This window comes from Ursus maritimus, assembly GCF_017311325.1.
Source record: "Ursus maritimus isolate PB19 chromosome X unlocalized genomic scaffold, ASM1731132v1 scaffold_X1, whole genome shotgun sequence".
Classification (NCBI taxonomy): Eukaryota; Metazoa; Chordata; class Mammalia; order Carnivora; family Ursidae; genus Ursus; species Ursus maritimus.
Window position 1 is genome coordinate 65,776,264 of NW_024423319.1, and position 19,431 is coordinate 65,795,694.

Sequence of the window (19,431 nt, forward strand, 5' to 3'; positions counted from 1 at the left end):
GGGAGAGGGAGAGGGAGAGGGAGAAGCAGACTCCCCACTGAGTCAGGAGCCCAACGTGGGGCTCCACAAGGGGCTGGATCCCAGGACCCAGAGATCATGACCTGAGCCAAAGGCAGATGCTTAACCATCTGAGCCACCCAGGTGCCCCTGTCCTATGTTGTCTTTTTCTCTTCATCATGGACCATAAGAGACTGAAACCAAGCTTCCAAACCCTTACTTTAAACAGTAAAAGGATGTTTTGAATTTCAGGACTAGAGGAGGGGGGAGGGAGGACAAAGAATGAGGGGGCAGAGCAGGTAAAGCCCCCAGGATTGGACCCCTCTGATGTTCTGAAGCTTTCTCCCACTTTCCATGTGTTCCCTATGTGATAGAGATTACAAATGTATATTCTTCACTCTGTGCATGATTCAGAAGTGTATTTTGGTGAAGATGGCTCTAGAAAAAGATTTTTCTTGAACTAAAGTAATGGCAGGGTTGGAGTAGATGAGAGGTTCCATTCTTTTCCCAGTGGTCTTACATCTCTTTTTTTCTTTCTTGGCCAAAGTTGAGAAAGTACCAGGGTTTAGGGGGAAGATGGCAAGTCCTTTGTCTAAAGACATTTGATCTGTCTTGGAGCTGAACTTTTGATCGGCTTAGTTTAGGGGAGGAGTGATTATGACACTGTTTTAATATGGTATTCTATGCAAAGTAATTAAAGTTGTGGTTATTAAACCTTTCAGTCTATATACCACTTTGATAATATAATGAAATCAATGGACCTTTGCTCCAGGAAAATGAACATACTCAAATTTTTTCATAGAATTTCAGGAGATTCACAGATTAGGAATTTCTATATGAAGAGAATCAATTTCCCAAAACATCTTTCCCACATCATAATGGAGTTTCTTTAGTCTATCTCCTCTTCTCCATTGACCCAAGATAATGCTATCATTTTATTTATTGTCTGCTATGTGCAAGGCACATTACATGAATTATCATTTCTCACAACAATCTGCAAGGGAACTATCTACTCCATTTTACATTGAAGTAAATTGGGACACAGATAAAATAAACTTCTTAAGAGCACACAACTAATAGTTTTCAAAGACTTTCGCCAGAGCTGAACTTCATGCTTGCCCCATCAAAAGCCCATGTCTCAAATGCAAGACATTTATTTCTAACATAAACCATATTGTCTATACCACTTTGAAAATAGGATGATAAATATTAATACTGACATTAACCATTATTTAATAAATATTTGATTCTGTATCAGGTATTGTACTAGATGCTAAGAAAATAAAAAATAAATAAAGCACATAACTTGCCCTTTAGGAGCCCAGAGATAAAACATAGAGGTACAATTTAATAACTGAAATAGAAAAACACTCACTGATCAATTTAAGTTGAATAATCACATGTAAAGCAACTAAAGATTTGCTATTCTTAAACACTTGAGAAGAAAAAAAAACTTCCATCCATTGTTATGGAGGAACTAATGTCACAAAATACCACTCCCAATAACCAATATCCCACCTTCTACCCTTCCCCTATTTTGGAATCCGAGTTGAGTGTGAGCCTCACTCCACCTTACTACCTACATGATTTGGGACAAATTAATATATCTATATCCCAGAGTTTCTGCCCACAAAACCCTAATATAACAAGACTATTGCTCCCATAGTCTTATTTTGAAGATTACACGTGTGAATTCAGCACTGAGGGGGGCAGATGAGTAATACTTAGCACTTGCTACTGTTTAACAGATGTGAACAGCATTTTCCTAATAGCTCTTATTTTGATTCCTTAGAAATCATTCCAGCTCCCTACCCTCAAGTATTTGGTTTTTTCATTAGGCTACAAATTAAGAAAATGAGTAAACTTATAGCTCAAAGAGTCTTTGATCTTTATTTGGAGAAAGATGTCATTTTAAAGATAAAATTAAGGGTGTCTGGGTGGCTCAGTCTGTTAAGCATCTGCCTTCGGCTCAGGTCATGATCCCAGGGTCCTGGGATCAAGCCCCACATCAGTATCCCTGCTTCTCTCTCTCCCTCGGCCTGCAGCTCCCCCTGCTTGTGCTCTCTCTCTCTCTTAATAAAATCTTAAAAGAAATAAATATAAAATTAAGAGTCATCATATTTAACATAGTAATATGTTTAATAGTGCATATAATACATATAATGATATGCATAATAGTTTCATTAATAGGCTTAATTTATTATCAGTGGCATAGTGAGGTTGTTGAAGGTTACAAATTATTTCTCAAGATACCTGGGTTCTCTTCCTGGCTTTGCCACTAAATTGATTATAAAAACTTGGACATGTTATTTCCTTCTGGGCCTCAATTTCCCCATCTGGAAAATAGCTTAACATTTAAGAGCATGGAGTGTGAAGTAGACTGCCTTGGATTAAATCCAAGCTTCTCTCCTCCTGCTAACAATAAGACCTACCTCAATTTCTCCATCAATAAAATGAGAATAATTATGGTACCATTCTCATAGGACTTAAAGAAGAATTAAAAGAGATAATGCATATAAAACATTTAAAATAGTGGTTGATAGGTATATAATTATATATATTATTTATTATATATATTATTTATTATTATTATATATTATTATATTGGAAGGCTGTGCCTTTTAATTTAAAACCCATGATTCAATGTATCATCTGAGTTGCTGTGGCAAGAGTAGAAAGTACTGAATTAACTATGGACATTTGTTCATAAATCAATTAATTAATTCAACAAACTATTGTTCAGCACATACTATGTGCTAGGAATTGTGCTAGGTACTGAGAATCTCATAGTGAGCAAAATGGGTCTTTGACTCTCTCCTCATGAAGCATAGTACTCAACAAAACACTTTGACTATGAACATATATTTTAAAACTGAAATAAGAACTCCAAAGTAAAGGAATGTACTTTTTTGTGAGAATCACCAACAAAGAAACTTTACTCAATACTGGGACTGGCACCCTAAGGATGAGTAGGATTTACCTAGTTAAAAAGGAAGATGGAGGTGAGAGTGGAAAACATTCCAGAAGTTCCTTTGGCAGGAAGAAGCATGGAACTAGAAGACTGCCAGTGTGGCTAAAAAAAGTACAGAGATGAGGTCAGAAGGCAATGCTCCATGTGCTCCAATTTGGCCACATTTTGTAGAAATTCCAACAAGGCAAACTTCACATTGTACAATACAAAAACTTGAGAGTTTTTGACTATGTGCAACTCTTTAAATCAAATAAAAAATTCATTAAACCATAAGTTAATTTCAAAATAGACAGGTTTTGAAGAATAAGCTGTTATGTTATTGCCACATTTCAAAACCATTTTGGTCATTAAATGGAAATGCCTTCCATCTTTATCAGTATTATACCAACTTTGAATTATGGTAAGTTCCTCATAAACACACTCACATAAAATGCAGACAGACCTCACTTGTCTTTGGCTTTGAGTTAACCTCACTGGGTCTAATTTACATCCTCTCAAAGTTGGCCCTCCAAGTGCCCACCTAGTTCAGGCATTGTTTCTAACTTTAAAATGCATAAAGGTTTATATACAATAACATATCAGTCTAACTTAGTATATCGAACTATCCTGAACCTTATAATATTTAAAATATGATTTTGTTTCTGTATATTTTCTCAGAGACTTATGACCAAAAAAATGAAACTATCACTTTGCATTTTACAAGAGAGTTACTCAACTAACAACTTAATGTCCATTTGTCTTTTGATATCCATTTGAATGATAAATGTTTCTCCATCCCCTCACTTTCAATCTGTAGGTGTCTCTAGATCTAAAATGAGTCTCTTGTAGGCAACATATAGATGGATCTTGTTTTTTTTATCCATTCTGACACTCTATGTTTTTGATTGTAGCACTTAGTCCAGTTACATTCAGAGTAACTATTGATAGATATGTATTTAGTGCCATATTATGACTTGTTTGGTCATCGTTTCTGGAGATTTTCTCTGTTCCTTTCTAGTCTTTGTCACTTTTAGTCTTTCCTTCCCACTCAAGAAGTCCCCTTTAATAATTCTTGCAGGGCTAGTTTAGTGTTCACAGACTCCTTTAGTTTTTGTTTGTCTGGGCAACTCTATCTTTCATTCTATTCTCCCTTGCCGGATAGAGTATTGTTGGCTGTAGATTTTTCCCATTCAGCCTATTGCATATACCATGCCACTCTCTTCTGGCTTCTCAAGTTTCTGTTGAGAGATCTGCAGCTAGTCTTATGGGTCTTTCCTTGTAAGAAGACTTCATTTTGTCTTGCTGCTGTTAAGATATTTTCTTTGTCACTATATTTTGCAAATTTAATTATAATATGTCTTTGTGTGAGTCTGCTTTTGTTGATATTTTTATAATAATTTTTATTATGTTAGTCACCATACAGTATATCCTTAATTTTTGATGTAATGTTCCATGATCCATTATTTGTGTATAACACCCAGGGCACCATGCAATATGTGCCCTCATTAATACCCATCAAAGGCCTATCCCAATCCCCACACGCCCCTCCCCTCTGAAGCCCTCAGTTTGTTTCCCAGAGTCCACAGTCTTTCATGGTTCATTCCCCCTTCCGTTTACTCCCCCTTCATTCTTCCCTTCCTTCTCCTACCAATCTTCCTGATATTTCTTATGCTCCATAAATGAGTGAAACCATATGATAATTTTCTTTCTCTGCTTGACTTATTTCGCTTAGCATAATCTTCTCCAGTGCCGTCCATGTTGCAGCAAATGTTGGGTAATCGTTCCTTCTGATGGCTGAGTCATATTCCATTGTATATATGGACCACATCTTCTTAATCCAGTCATCTGTTGAAGGGCATCTTAGCTCCTTCCACAATGCTGCTATGAACATTGGGGTGCATATGGCCCCTCTCTTCACTACATCTGTATCTTTGGGATAAATACCCAGTAGTGCAATTGCTGGATCATAGGGTAGCTCAATTTTTAACTTTTTAAGGGACCTCCACACTGTTTCCCAAAGTGGCTGTACCAACATTCATTCCCACCAACAGTGTAAAAGGGATCCCCTTTCTCCACACCCTCTCCAACATTTGTTGTTTCTTGTCTTGTCCATTTTTGCCATTCTAACTGGCGTAAGGTGGTATCTCAAGGTGGTTTTGATTTGAATTTCCCTGATGGCTAATGATTTTGAACATTTTTTCATGTGTCTGTTAGCCATTTGTATGTCTTCACTGGAAAAGTGTCTGTTCATATCTTTTGCCCATTTTTTGATTTGTTTATTTGTTTCCTGTGTATTGAGTTTGAGAAGTTCTTTGTAGATCTTGGATACCAGTCTTTTATCTGTAGTGTCATTTGCAAATATCTTCTCCCATTCCTTGGGCTGCCTCTTAGTTTTTTCTACTCTTTCCTTGGCTGTGCAGAAGCTTTTGATCTTGATGAAGTCCCACAGGTTCATTTTTTCTTTTGTTTCTCTTGCCTTTGGAGATGTGTCATTAAAAAAAATTGCTGTGGCTGATGTCAAAGAGGTTGCAGCCTATGTTCTCCTCTAGGATTTTAATGGATTCCTGTCGCACATCGAGGTCTCTCATCCATTTGGAGTTTATCTTTGTGTATGGTGTGAGAGAGTGGTCAAGTTTCATTCTTTTGCATATAGCTGTCCAATTTTTCCAGCACCATTTATTGAAGAGACTGTCTTTTTTCCACTGGATGTTTTTTCCTGCTTTATCAAAGATTAGTTGCCCAAAGAGCCAAGGGTCCATTTCTGGGTTCTCTATTCTGTTCCATTGGTCTATGTGTCTGTTTTTGTGCCAGTACCATGCCGTCTTCGTGATGACAGCTTTGTAGTATAGCTTGAAATCAGGCAAAGTGATGCCCCCAGCTTTGTTTTTCCTTTTCAACACTTCCTTGGTGATTGGGGCCTTTTTCTGGTTCCACACAAATTTAAGGGCTGTTTGTTCCAGTTCTTTGAAAAATGTCATTGGTATTTTGATCGGGATGGCATTGAAAGTGTAGATTGCTCTGGGTAGCATAGACATTTTAACTATGTTTATTCTTCCGATCCATGAGCATGGAATATTTTTCCGTCTTTTTGTGTCTTTTTCAATGTCTTTCAAGAGTGATCTGTAGTTTCTAGAATACAGATCCTTTACGTCTCTGTTTAAGTTAATTCCAAAATAATGTATGATTTTTGGTGCTATTGTAAATGGAATGGATTCCCTAATTTCTCTTTCTTCAGTCTCATTGTTCATGTATAGAAATGCAACTGATTTCTGAGCATTGATTTTGTATCCCGCCACATTACTGAATTGCTCTACAACTTCTGGTAGTTTGGGGGTGGATTCTTTTGGGTTTTCCATATAGAGTATCATGTCATCTGTGAAGAGAGACAGTTTGACTTCTTTGACGGTTTGGATACCTTTTATCCTGCAGCAGTGGCAGCGACGGCATTCCCCAAAAAAGGGTTTTAGTGTAGTAGAAAACTGCAAAGAAAATCTAAAAGAACAAATCCATGTGCTTCTGTCTCTGGTGAGGAGGACTTTTTAGATTCTGGAGATTTTCTGAAGAAGGGAAACATTGCTGCTGTCTGAGGCTCACACGCCATAGTCCCTCACCGCTACCACACAGGAGCCCAGCACCCTGCTTCCGGGATCAAGCCCTGCTTTTGTTGATTTTGATGGGAGTTCTCTGTGCCTCCTGAACGTGGATGCCTGTGTCCTTCCCCAGATTAGGGAAGTTTCCAGCTATTATTTTCTCAAATAGACCTTCTGCCCCCTTTTCTCTCTCTTCTTCTTCTGGGATTCCAATGATATGAATTTTATTATATTTGATGGAGTCACTGAGTTTCTTAAGTCTGTTCTTGTGATCCATAAATCTTCTTTCTCTCTTTTGTTCTGCTTCATTACTTTCCATTATTCTATCTTCTATATCACTTATTCATTCCTCTGCATCTTCCATCTTTGTGGTCATGATATCCAGTCTGTTTTGAACCTAAATTATTGCATTTGTCTTTTCTGATTGTGTTTTAACACTTTTACCTCTGTGGTAAGGGGCTCCCTTGTGTCTTTTATACTTTTCTCAAGTCTAGCAATTACCCTTATGATTGTTGCTGTAAGTTGTCCATCAGGGACATTACTTATATCTGATTCAATAAGATCTCTGGCTGTGACCTTTTCTTGTTCTTGCTTTTGGGGTGAATTCTTCTGTCTTGGCATTTGGTCTAAGTCTCTGTCTTCTTCTTTGTGTTAGAAAATCCTTTCATGTTTCCTTTTCCTAGAGTAATGGCTTTATGAAGAAGAGGTCATGTAGTGTCCAGGGCCTGGCACTTCAGGAAGTGTCTCTGTGGTGTATGCTGCAAGCAGTCTGCTGCTGTGTTTCAGTTGCTCTATACTTCAGGCCAGTGGTCTACAGAGGCTCTCCTTACCTGCAGGGGCAGTGTATTTACCTTAGCTAGAGTGTGATGAGTTTTAACTTTGCGTGGTCTGATGTGCTTGTTAAATGAGACCTGATGCTACTTCCACTAGAACTGAAGCCTTGCAGAACCTTCTGTCTGTAAACATGGTGTGTGAGGGGGTTTCTGCTGGTCTTCTGGGGAAGGGGCCCACTGTGCTGGGATTGAAGCACACATACCCTACAAAAGTAGTACCACCAGAGCACAGCAGGGGAGGGCAGGAGAAGGGCTTGGTGTAAGCAGGTTAAGGAGACAGTGTAGGTGCTGTGCTATTTACTGCAGGTGGTTTTGTGCTTATGCTGAGAGGTGGGGGGAGGGAAATGGCACCAGCCAACTCCTTTGTCCCTGGAGAGGGGGTCACTGTGCTTGCTGCTCTCAGGGAAGCACTCCCAGAAGAGCAAATAATTTCCCCTGTACATCCCAGGCATTTCTCAGATTGCTGTTTTCATGCTGTCTGTCTCTGGGTTGCTTGCCTGCCTGGAGCAGTGCATTGTACTTTGGGTTCTACCCCAACCAAACCTTCCGACTTTTAAAACTCTAAATTTTAGGGATGTACTCTGGTGGGGACATGCACTGGTTTTATGGGGTACAGTCTAACCATGCTAGGACAAATGCAGCTTTGACTGAGAAGAGCAGTCGCACCAGAGCTCAGGGGCATGTGATTTGGAGCAAAGCAGACTAAACAGCCAGTGCCCAGGTTACCCACCCTCCGAAGGTGTCAGCACCTATGCTGAGGGGTGGGGGAGAAAAATGGTGCCTGACAGCCCTTTTGTCCCCAGAGAGGCATCTCTATGAACACCACCTCTTACAGATGCACCTCAAGAAGAGTGAACAATCTCTCCCCATGCACATTAGGTGACCATCAGATCACACCATTTGCCCTGGGATTGTTTACCTGCCTTCTCTCCAGAAGTAGGACAGTGCCCTCAAGGCTCTATCTCAGCGAAGCCTTCCCCTTCAAAACTCCAGTCTTTGAGCCCTGCTGGTTATAAAATTCAAGAATGTCAGCCCCTCTCATTTTCCCAGCCAATGGCTTTGGGGAAGTGTTCTCCTTGTGCATATACCTGTGTGCTCCACTCTCTCTCATTTTTCTCCATGACCATGGTTCCCTCCCCTCCAAAGCACCTGCAATCTGTTTCTCCTCCAAACCACAACTCCAAACTTCCTACGTTACTCAGTGTGGTCTCTTCTCTCCCTTTAGTTTTGCAATTTATTCTGCCAGTTCTCAGGTCAATTTCTTGGGTATACTGAGTGATTTAATAGTTATCTAGTTGTGTTCAAGGGATGAAATGAGCCTAGAGTCCTCCTGCTACACTGCCATCTTAGTTCCCCTCTCAGAATATACATTCTTTTCAAGTGCACATGGAACATTCCCCAGCATAGTTCACATGCTAGGTCACATAACAAGTCTCAACAAATACAAAAAGATTGACTCCTCACCATGCACCTATGCTGACCACAATGCAATGAAACTAGAAGTCAACTACAAGAAAAAATGTGGAAATGCCACAAATATATGGAGGCTAAACGACATGCTACTAAATAATGAATGGGTCAACTGGGAAATCAAAGAATTTTTTTAAAACATGGAAATAAATGAAAATGAAAACACAATGGTCAAAAACCTTTGGGATGCAGCAAAAATGGTCATAAGAGGGAAGTATATAGCAATACAGGCCCACCTCGAGAACCAAGAAAAATCTCCAATAAAAAACCTAACCTTATACCTAAAGGAACTAGAAAAAGAATAATAAACAAAGCCTACAGACAGCAGAAGGAGAATAATAAATATTAGAACAGAAATAATTGAGATACCACCTTACGCCAGTTAGAACAGCAAAAATTGACAAGGTAAGAAACAACAAATGTTGGAGAGGATGTGGAGAAAGGGGATCCCTCTTACACTGTTGGTGGAAATGCAAGTTTGTACAGCCACTTTGGAAAACAGTGTGGAGGTCCCACGAAAAGTTAAAAATAGAGCTACCCTATGATCCAGCAATTGCACTACTGGGTATTTACCCCAAAGATACAGACGTAGTGAAGAGAAGGGGCATATGCACCCCAATGTTCATAGCAGCATTGTCCACAATAGCTAAATTGTGGAAGGAGCCGAGATGCCCTTCAACAGATGACTGGATTAAGAAGATGTAGTCCATATATACAATGGAATATGACTCAGCCATCAGGAAAAAACAATTACCCAACATTTGCACCAACATGGATGGGACTGGAGGAGATTATGCTAAGTGAAATAAGTCAAGCAGAGAAAGACAATCATTCGCTCATTTATGGAACATAAGAAATAGCAGGGAGATAAGTAGGAGAAGAAAGGGAAGAAGGAAGGGGGGTAAACAGAAGGGGGAATGAACCATGAGAGACTATGAACTCTGGGAAACAAACTAAGGGCTTCAGAGGGGAGGGAAGTGTGGGACTGGGATAGCCCTGTGATGGGTATTAAGGAGGGCACATATTGCATGGAGCACTGGGTGTTATACACAAATAATGAGTCATGGAACACTACATCAAAAACTAATGATGTACTATATGGTGACTGACATAACATAAAAAAATTAAAAATAAATAAATAAATGAACTAATCTCTGCAAAACCAAAAAAAAAAAAAAAAGAAGGAAAGAAATGATAAAGAAACTAAAAAAAAAAAGTAGGACAGATCAATGATATCAGGAGCCGGTTCCTTAAAAACATTAATAAAATCGATAACCCCCTAGCCAGACTTATCAAAAAGAAAAGAAAAAGGACACAAATAAACAAAATCACAAGTGAGGTAGGAGAAATAACAACCAACACCACAGAAATACAAACAATTGTATGAGAATATTATGAAAAACTAGATGCCAACAAATTGGACAACCTGAAAGAAATGGAAAAATTCCTTGAAATATGTAAACTACTAGCACTGAAAAAGGAAGAAATAAAAAACTTGAACAAACCAATAACCAGCAAAGAAATTGAATCAATACTCAAGAATCTCCCAACAAACAAAAGTCCAGGACCACATGGATTCACAGGTGAATTCTACCAAATATTTAAAGAAGAGTTAGTACCTATCTTTTCAAACTATTCCACAACATAAAAATGGAAGGAAAACTTCCAAATTTATTCTATAAGGCCAGCTTACCCTGATTCCAAAACCAGACAATGACTCCACTGAAAGAGTACTATAAGACAATATCCCTGATAAACATGAATGCAAGATTCTCAACAAAATACTAACAAATTGAATCCAACAACATTAAGAGAATCTTTCACCATGGTCAACTGGGTTTTATTCCTGGGCTGCAAGGGTGATTCAATATTTGCAAATAAATCAACATGATACACCACATTAATAGAAGAAAGGGTAAGAACCATCTGAAAGGGGGTGCCTGGGTGGCTCAGTCATTAAGCGTCTGCCTTTGGCTCAGGGCTTGATCCCGGCATTCTGGGATCGAGCCCCACATCAGGCTCCTCCACTGGGAGCCTACTTCTTCTGCTCCCACTCCCCCTGCCTGTGTTCCCTCTCTCGCTGGCTGTCTCTCTCTCTGTCCAATAAATAAATAAAATCTTTTAAAAAAAAGAACCATCTGAAAGATCCTTTCAATAGATGCAGAAAAAGCAATTGAAAAAGTAAAACATATATTCATGATAAAAAAAAAACCTCATCAAAGTAGAGACAGAGTGAACATACATCAACATAATAAAGGCCACATATGAAAAACCCACAGCTAATGTTATTGTCAATGGGGAAAATCTAAGAGCCTTTCCTCTACGATCCTCTATGAGAGGGATGTGCACTCTCACCACTGTTATTTAACAAAGTACTGGAAGTCCTAATCTCAGCAATCAGAGAAGAAAAAGAAACCAAAGGCATCCAAGTAATAAACAAGGAAGAAGTCAAACTCTCACTATTTACAGATGACATGATACTCTATATAGAAAACCCAAAGATTACACCAAAAAACTGCTAGAACTGATACACGAATTCAGTAAAGTTGCAGGATACAAAAATCAATGTACAGAAAGCTGTTGCATTTCTATAACCAATAATGAAACAACAGAAAGAGAAATCAAGGAATCAGCCCCATTTACAATTGCACCAAAAAACAGAAGATATCTAAGATAAACCTAACCAAATAGTTTAAAAACCTGTATTCTGCAAACTATAAAACACTGATGAAACAAATTGAAGATGACATAAAGAAATGGAAAAACATTGCATGCACATGGATTGGAAGAACAAATATTGTTAAAATGTCTATACTACCCAAAGCAATCTACACATTTAATGCAATCCTTATCAAAATACCACCAGCATTTTTCACAGAGCTGGAACAAGCAATCCTAAAATTTGTGTGGAAACACAAGAGACCACAAATAGCCAAAGCAATTCTGAAAAAGAAAACCAAAGCTGGAGCCATCACAATTCCAGACTTCAAATTATATTACAAAGCTGTAGTGATCAAAACAGTATGATACTGGCACAGAACCAGACACATAGATCAATGGAACAGAATAGAGAACCCATAAATGGACCCAGAACGATATGGTCAACTAATCTTTGACAAAGCAGGAAAGAATATCCAATGGAAAAAAATCTCTTCAACAAATGGTGTTGGGAAAACTGGACAGTAACATGCAAAAGAATGAAATTGGGCCACTCTCTGACACCATGCACAAGAATAAATCCAAAATGGATGAAAGACCTAAAAGTGAGACAGGAAAGCAGCAACCTCTTTGACCTTGGCCATAGCAACTTCTTGCTAGATATGTCTCAGGAGGCATGGGAAGTAAAAGCAAAAATGAACTATTGAGGATTCATCAAAACAAAAAGCTTCTGCACAGCAAAGGAAACATTCAACAAAACTAAAAGGCAGCCTTCAGAATGGGAGAAGATAGTTGCAAATGACATATGTGATAAAGGGTTGGTATCTAAAATCTATAAAGAACTTATCAAACTCCACAGCCAGGAAAGAGTTAATACAGTTATGAAACGGGTAGAAGACATGAATAGACATATTTCCAAAGAAGACATACAGATTGCTAACAGACACATGAAAAAGTGCTCAACATCACTCATCATCAGGGACTCATCATCAGGGGAATGCAAATCATAACTATAATGAGATTTACCTCACACCTTTCAGAATGGCTAAAATTAAGAACACAGTAAACAACAGGTGTTGGCAAGGATGAAGAGAAAGGGAAACACCCGTACCCTGTTGGTGAGAATGCAAACTGGTTCAGCCACTCTGGGACACAGTATGGAGGTTCCTCAAAAAGTTAAAAATAGAACTACCCTATGAGCCAGAAATTGTACTACAAGGTATTTACACTAAGGATACAAAAATACTGACTTGAAGGGATACATGCACCCTGATGTTTATAGCAACATTAACAACAATAGCCAAATTATGAAAAGAGCTCAAATGTCCATTGACTGATGAATGGATAAAAAGAAGTTGTGGTGTATTTATACAATGGAATATTGCTCAGCCTTAAAAAAAAGAATGAAATTTTGCCATTTGCAATGATGTGGGTGGAGCTAAAGGGCATTACACTAAGCAAAATAAGTTAGTCAGAGAAAGACAAAGACAATATTATTTCACTCATAAGTGGGATTTAAGAAACAAAACAGATGAACATTTGGGGGGAGGGGGATAGAGGCAAATCAGGAAACAGACTCTTACCCATGGAGAACAAAGTGAGCATTACCAGAGGGGAGGTGAATGGGTGGATGGGTTAAATATGTGATGGGTATCAAGGAAGACACTTGTGATGAGCACTGGGTGTTGTTTGTAAGTGATGAATGAGTAAATTCTACACCTGAAACTAATATCACACTGTTAATAACTGGAATTTAAATAAGAAGTTTTAAAAAGTAAAAATAATTTAAAAAAATCAACTTGCTGAACAATCCAAATTTATCTGTGTTTATTTTGACAACAGCTAATAAAGTTTTTTGAAAATTTTAAAAAATAAAGTATTAAAATTACTAAAAGGAAAAAAATACAATGGATCAAAGTAATCATTAAGCAATACCTGTTCTGCAAATCTGTAACTTTACTTACCAACTCTTTCCAGGTGTGTCCTATTGACCAGTTAAAGACCTGACCATCTTAGCCTTTTCTATTGATAGTTTAAAAAATAATAAATTTCAAATGGTTTCTTCTTCTTAAAATGAAATCTTTTCCATTGATTATTTGGAAAGAATTATATGAGAGGTGAGTGATTTTCCTTTGATTCTACAATGGGTAACATAAAAACTTTTGGGAATCAGTAGTTCTTAATCTCATAGCCATGCCTTATTTGTCCTGTTGACTGGGTGGTTGAAAAATGCAGATCTAAATGATACATTCTTTAAAACATATATTGAAATTAATTTACATACCATAAACTTTACCAAGTGAGTCTAAAATTTAATGATTTTAGTAAATTTACTAAATTAGTCAACTCTCACTAGGATCCAGTTTTAGAACATTTTCATGATCCTAGTAAGATATCTTATTTATGTTTATATTGATTCTCTATTCCCACCTCCATCCCGAGGCAACCACTAATGCTTCTTCTGTCTCTATAGATTTGCCTTTACTGGACATGTCATATAAATTAGATCATACAATATGTGGTCATTACATCTGGCTTCTTTAATTAGCACCTTGTTTTTGAAGTTTATCCATGTTATAGCAAGTGTTAGTACTTTATTCCTTTTTATGGCTGAATAATATTCCGTTTTATAGATATATCACTTTTTGGTTATCCAATCATTAATTTATGGATATTTGGGTTATTTCTACCTTTTGGCTATTGTGAATAGGGCTGCTATGAATGTTTGCATTCAAGTTTTTGTTTAAACACTAACTTTCAATTACTTGGAGTATACTCTAGGAGTGAAATTATAGGGTTGTATTGTAGTTCTATGTTTAATTTTTGAGAAACCACTATTATATAGAAATTCAATCGAATTTTGTATTTTGATGTTGTTTCCTGCAACCCTGCTGAACGTATTTATTGTTCTAAAAGATTTTCTGTGGATTCCTTGGGATTTTCAATAAATGACATCAGGTCATCTGTAAATGGAGAAAATTGTACTTTTTCCTTTGTGACCAGATGCTATTTCTTTCTTTTTCTTGCTTTATTTCCTTGGCTAGAATCTCCAGTAAAATGTTGAAATGGAGGTGATGAGAACATAAATATTTGCCTTGTTCCTGATCTTAAGGCAAAATCATTCAGTCTTGCATCACCAAGTATAATGTCAGCTGTAGGCTTTACATAAATGCCTTGCCAGGTTGACAGGTTGAGGAAGCACACTTCCACTTGCAGTTTGTTCATTCTTTCTATCATAAATGGATATTGGATTTTTCAAATGCTTTTTCTTTATCTATTTAGATGATCATGATTTTTTATCCTTTATTCTATTAACATGATACATTAAATTAATTGATTTTCAGATGTTAAGCCAACCTTGAACTCCTGGAATAAATCCCACTTACTTATTTTGTTTGATTCTGTTTACATGCTGTTGCATTGGGTTTGCTAATAAGGATTTCTGTACCTATATTCATGAAGTATATTGGTCTGTAGTTTTTTCTCTTGTGATGTCTTGTCAGGCTTTAGTATCAAGCTAATGCTGCCTTCATAGAATGAGATGGGAAGTGTTCTTTCTCATTTTTTTTTGGTCAAGGGGGAGGGAGTTTGTGGTTTATTGATATTATTTCTTCTTTAAATGTTTGATTAAATTTTCCAGGGAAGCCATTTAAGTCTGGGCTTTTCATTTTGGGAAAATTTTAATTACAAATACAATTTCCTTAGTCATTATAAATCTATTCAGATGTTCCATTTCTTCTTGGGTGGGTTTGGTAATTTGCATCTTTCTAAGAATTTGTCCATTTCATCTGAATTTCTAATTTGTTGGAATAAATTGATTTATAATATTCTTTATAATCTTCCTAATTTATATGTTCATTACCAAAAAGAATTTTGGTAATGTTTTTCTTCTCTCTGCCTTGGTCAGTATAGCTAAAAGCTTGTCATTTTCATTGATCTTTTCAAAGAGCCAACTTTTGTTTTTGTTTTTGTCAATTGTTTCTCTGTTTAACATTTTACTTATGTCTGCTCTAATCTTCATTGTTTTTTCCTTCTTTCTTTGAGTTCAGTTCACACTTCTTTTTCTAGGTTCTGAAGGTAAAATCTTAGATTACTGATTTGAGAACTTCTTTTGTAATGTATGTTGCTCTAAGTACTACTTCAGCTACATCCCATAAATTTGTATACATTGTGTTTTCATTTTTAGCCCATTCAAAATACTTTCTAATCTCCTGTGTGATTTCTTCTTTCATCTATGGACTATCTTGACTTACGTTGTTTAGTTTCCAAGTATTTTTGTTTTTTCCCATGTCCTTCTGCTGTTGATTTCTAATTTAATTTCACTGTGATCAGAAACCATACTTTCCATAATGTCAGTTTTTTGAAATTGTAGAGATTTGTTTTATTGCCTTGCATATGGTCTATCTTGAAGAATAGTCATGTGCAGTCAAAAAGGATGCAAATTGTACTGTGGTTGGGGGGAATATTCTGTAGATATCAGATCATCAAGGTGATTGATAGTGTTTTTCAAGTTTTTAAAAATATGCTAATTAACTGTAGCTATTCTATCAATTAATTGGAATATTGCCATTTCTAGTTTTTATTGTTGAATTTTCTTTTTTTTTTTTTTTAAAGATTTTATTTATTTATGTGACAGAGAGACAGCCAGCGAGAGAGGGAACACAGCAGGGGGAGTGGGAGAGGAAGAAGCAGGCTCATAGCGGAAGAGCCTGATGTGGGACTCGATCCCGGATCGCCAGGATCACGCCCTGAGCCGAAGGCAGACGCTTTAACGACTGCGCCACCCAGGCGCCCCTATTGTTGAATTTTCTATTTCACCCATTCCGTCAGTTTTGTTTTATGTATTTTAGGGCTCTGTTGTTAGGTACAAAAATGATTATTATAATAATTATGTCTTCCTGATGAATTGACAATGTTATCATTATAAAATATTCCTCTTTATTTGTAGTAACCATTTTTGTCTTAAGGTCTATTTTGTTTGATATTAGTATAGCCATTTCAACTCTCTGGTGGTTACTGTCTGCATGGTGTATCTTTTCCCACCCTTTTACTTTCAATATCTTTATGTCTTTGAATTTAAAGTATGTCTCTTGCTTTAAATATATACAATTTTGTCAAGTATACCTCGAAAAGCTGGAAAAAATAAAGTGTATCTCTTGTACACAGCATATAGTTGGATCTTGTGTTTATTCTATCCAGTGTGACAATCTCTGCTGTTTGATTGGGTTTAATTTATTTACTGCAATATTTATGTAGTCAGATTAATGTGTGCTATCTTGGTATTTTTTTCATATGTGTCTCATGTCTTCTTTGGCCCTCCATTCCTCCTTCACTGCTGGCTTTTGTGTTAATTAGATGTTTTTCTGTACCATTTCTATTACTTTGTAATATATATATATGATTTTATTCATTTATTTGTTGGGGGGAGAGAAAGAGAGAGAGCACAAGCAGGGGGAGAAGCAGGCAGAGGGAGAAGCAGGCTCCCCACTGAGCAAGGAGCCTGATGCAGGACTCGATCCCAGGACCAATCATGACCTGAGCAGAAGGCAGATGCTTAAGCGACTGAGCCACCCAGGTGTCCCAAATATATTTTTAAAAGTTTTCTTAGTGATTGTTCTGAGGATTACAATTTGCATCCTAACTTAAAATATTCTACTTTGAATTGATACTAATTTAATTGCAATAATACATAGAAACGTTGTTCCACTATAGTTCCTTTCCATCTCCTGTCCTTCATATTATGATTTTCTTACAAATTGCATCTTTATATGTTATAAGCCCAAAATACAGTTGTAAAATTACTGCCTTAAGCAGGGTTTTAGAAATAAGTTAAGAGAAAATAGGAATAAAAATAATATTTATTCTCTCTAGTAAATTTACCTTTGTAATTACCTTACCTATACGTTTTGTACATGTTTCATACAGATTTAAGTTACCATCTGATATCATGACTTTCAGCCTGAGGACTTCTTTTATAATTTCTTGTAAGGCAAATCTACTAGCAATTAATTCTTTCAGTTTTTGAGTAGAAATGCCTTTTTTTTAATTTTTGAAAGATAGAATTCTTGGTTGACAGGTTTTTTTTTCTTTTTGGAACTTTAAATATGTCATCTCACTGACTTCTGGCTTCCACTGTTTCTGATGAGAGGTCAACTGCTATTCTTATTGAGGTTCCTTTGTGAGCCATTTTCTCTTGTTGCTTTCCAGATTTTCTCTTTCTCTTTGTCTTTCAACTGTTTTTTTTTTTTTTTTTATGGTATGGCTAGGTCTGGGTCTCTTTGGGTTTATCCTGGTTAAAGTTTGTTCAGCTTCTTGAAAGTGTAGATTAGTGGGTTTTTTTTCCATATTTGGGTAGTTTTCAGCCATTATTTCCTTGACTATTTTTTCTGTCCCTTTCTCTATTCCTCTGTTACTCCTATGATGCATGTTAGTGTGTTTAATGGTGTGCCACACTTCTTTGAGTCACTGTTCATTTTTCTTTATTCCTTTCTGTGTTCTTAAAATTGCGTACCTCTACTGATCTCTCTTTCAGTTCACTGATTCTTTCTTCTTTCAGACTAAATTTGCTGCTGTGCCAGTCTAGTGAATTTCTTCATTCAGTTATAGTACTTTTCAACTATAGAATTTCCATTTGGTTTTTTAAATTTTTATTTTTATTTTCGTATTTATTTATTTTTATTTTTTTAATAATAATTTTTTATTATGTTATGTTAGTCACCAGACAGTACATCCCTAGTTTTTGATATAAAGTTCCATGATTCATTACTTGTGTATAACACCCAGTGCACCATGCAATACGTGCCCTCCTTACTACCCATCACTTGCCTATCCCAATTCCCCACCCCCCCCCTGATGCCCTCAGTTTGTTTCCCAGAGTCCATAGTCTCTCATGGTTCATTCCCCCTTCTGTTTACCCCCCCTTTCTTTATCCCTTTCTTCCCCTACTGATCATCCTAGTTCTTATGATCCATAGATGAGAGAAATCATATGATAGTTGTCTTTCTCTGCTTGACTTATTTCACTTAGCATTATCTCCTCCAGTGCCATCCATGTTGCAGCAAATGTTGAGAAATCGTTCTTTTTGATAACTGAGTAATATTCCATTGTATATATGGAACACATCTTCTTTTTTTAAAAAAATAATTTCCTTCCATCTCTTTATTCATATTCTCTATTTGGTGAATGAGTGTTGCCATACTTTCCCTTATTTTAAATGTGGCTTCCTCTACTTCTCTGAATGTATTTGTTGTAGAAGCTTCCTAAGAGTCATCCCTGGGTCAACAGTGCTTATTGGTCAACCAATGTTTAGTCACAACCTTTGCTTAAAGAACTTGATCCTTGGGGTGCCTGGGTGGCTCAGTCGTTAAGCATCTGCCTTTGGCTCAGGGCATGATCCTGGAGTTCTGGGATCGAGCCCCATGTCGGGCTCTTTTGCTGGTAGCCTGCTTCTTCCTCTCCCACTCCCCTGCTTGTGTTCCCTCTCTCACTGGCTGTCTCTCTCTCTGTCAAATAAATAAATAAAATCTTTTTTAAAAAAGAACTTGATCCTTGAACCTGGCAAAGTTTTTTTTTAATTTTTTAAAGATTTTATTTATTTATTTGACAGAGAGAGACAGCCAGTGAGAGAGGGAACACAAGCAGAGGGAGTGGGAGAGGAAGAAGCAGGCTCCTAGCAGAGGATTCTGATGTGGAGCCTCGATCCCAGAATGCTGGGATCACACCCTGAGCCAAAGGCAGATGCTTAATGACTGCACCACTCAGGCACCCCGAGCTCTTTTTTTTTAAATAATAATTTTTTATTATGGTATGTTAGTCACCATACAGTACATCCCTAGTTTTTGATGTAAAGTTCCATGATTCATTATTTGCGTATAACACCCAGTGCACCATGCAATACGTGCCCTCCTTAATACCCATCACCAGCCTATCCCAA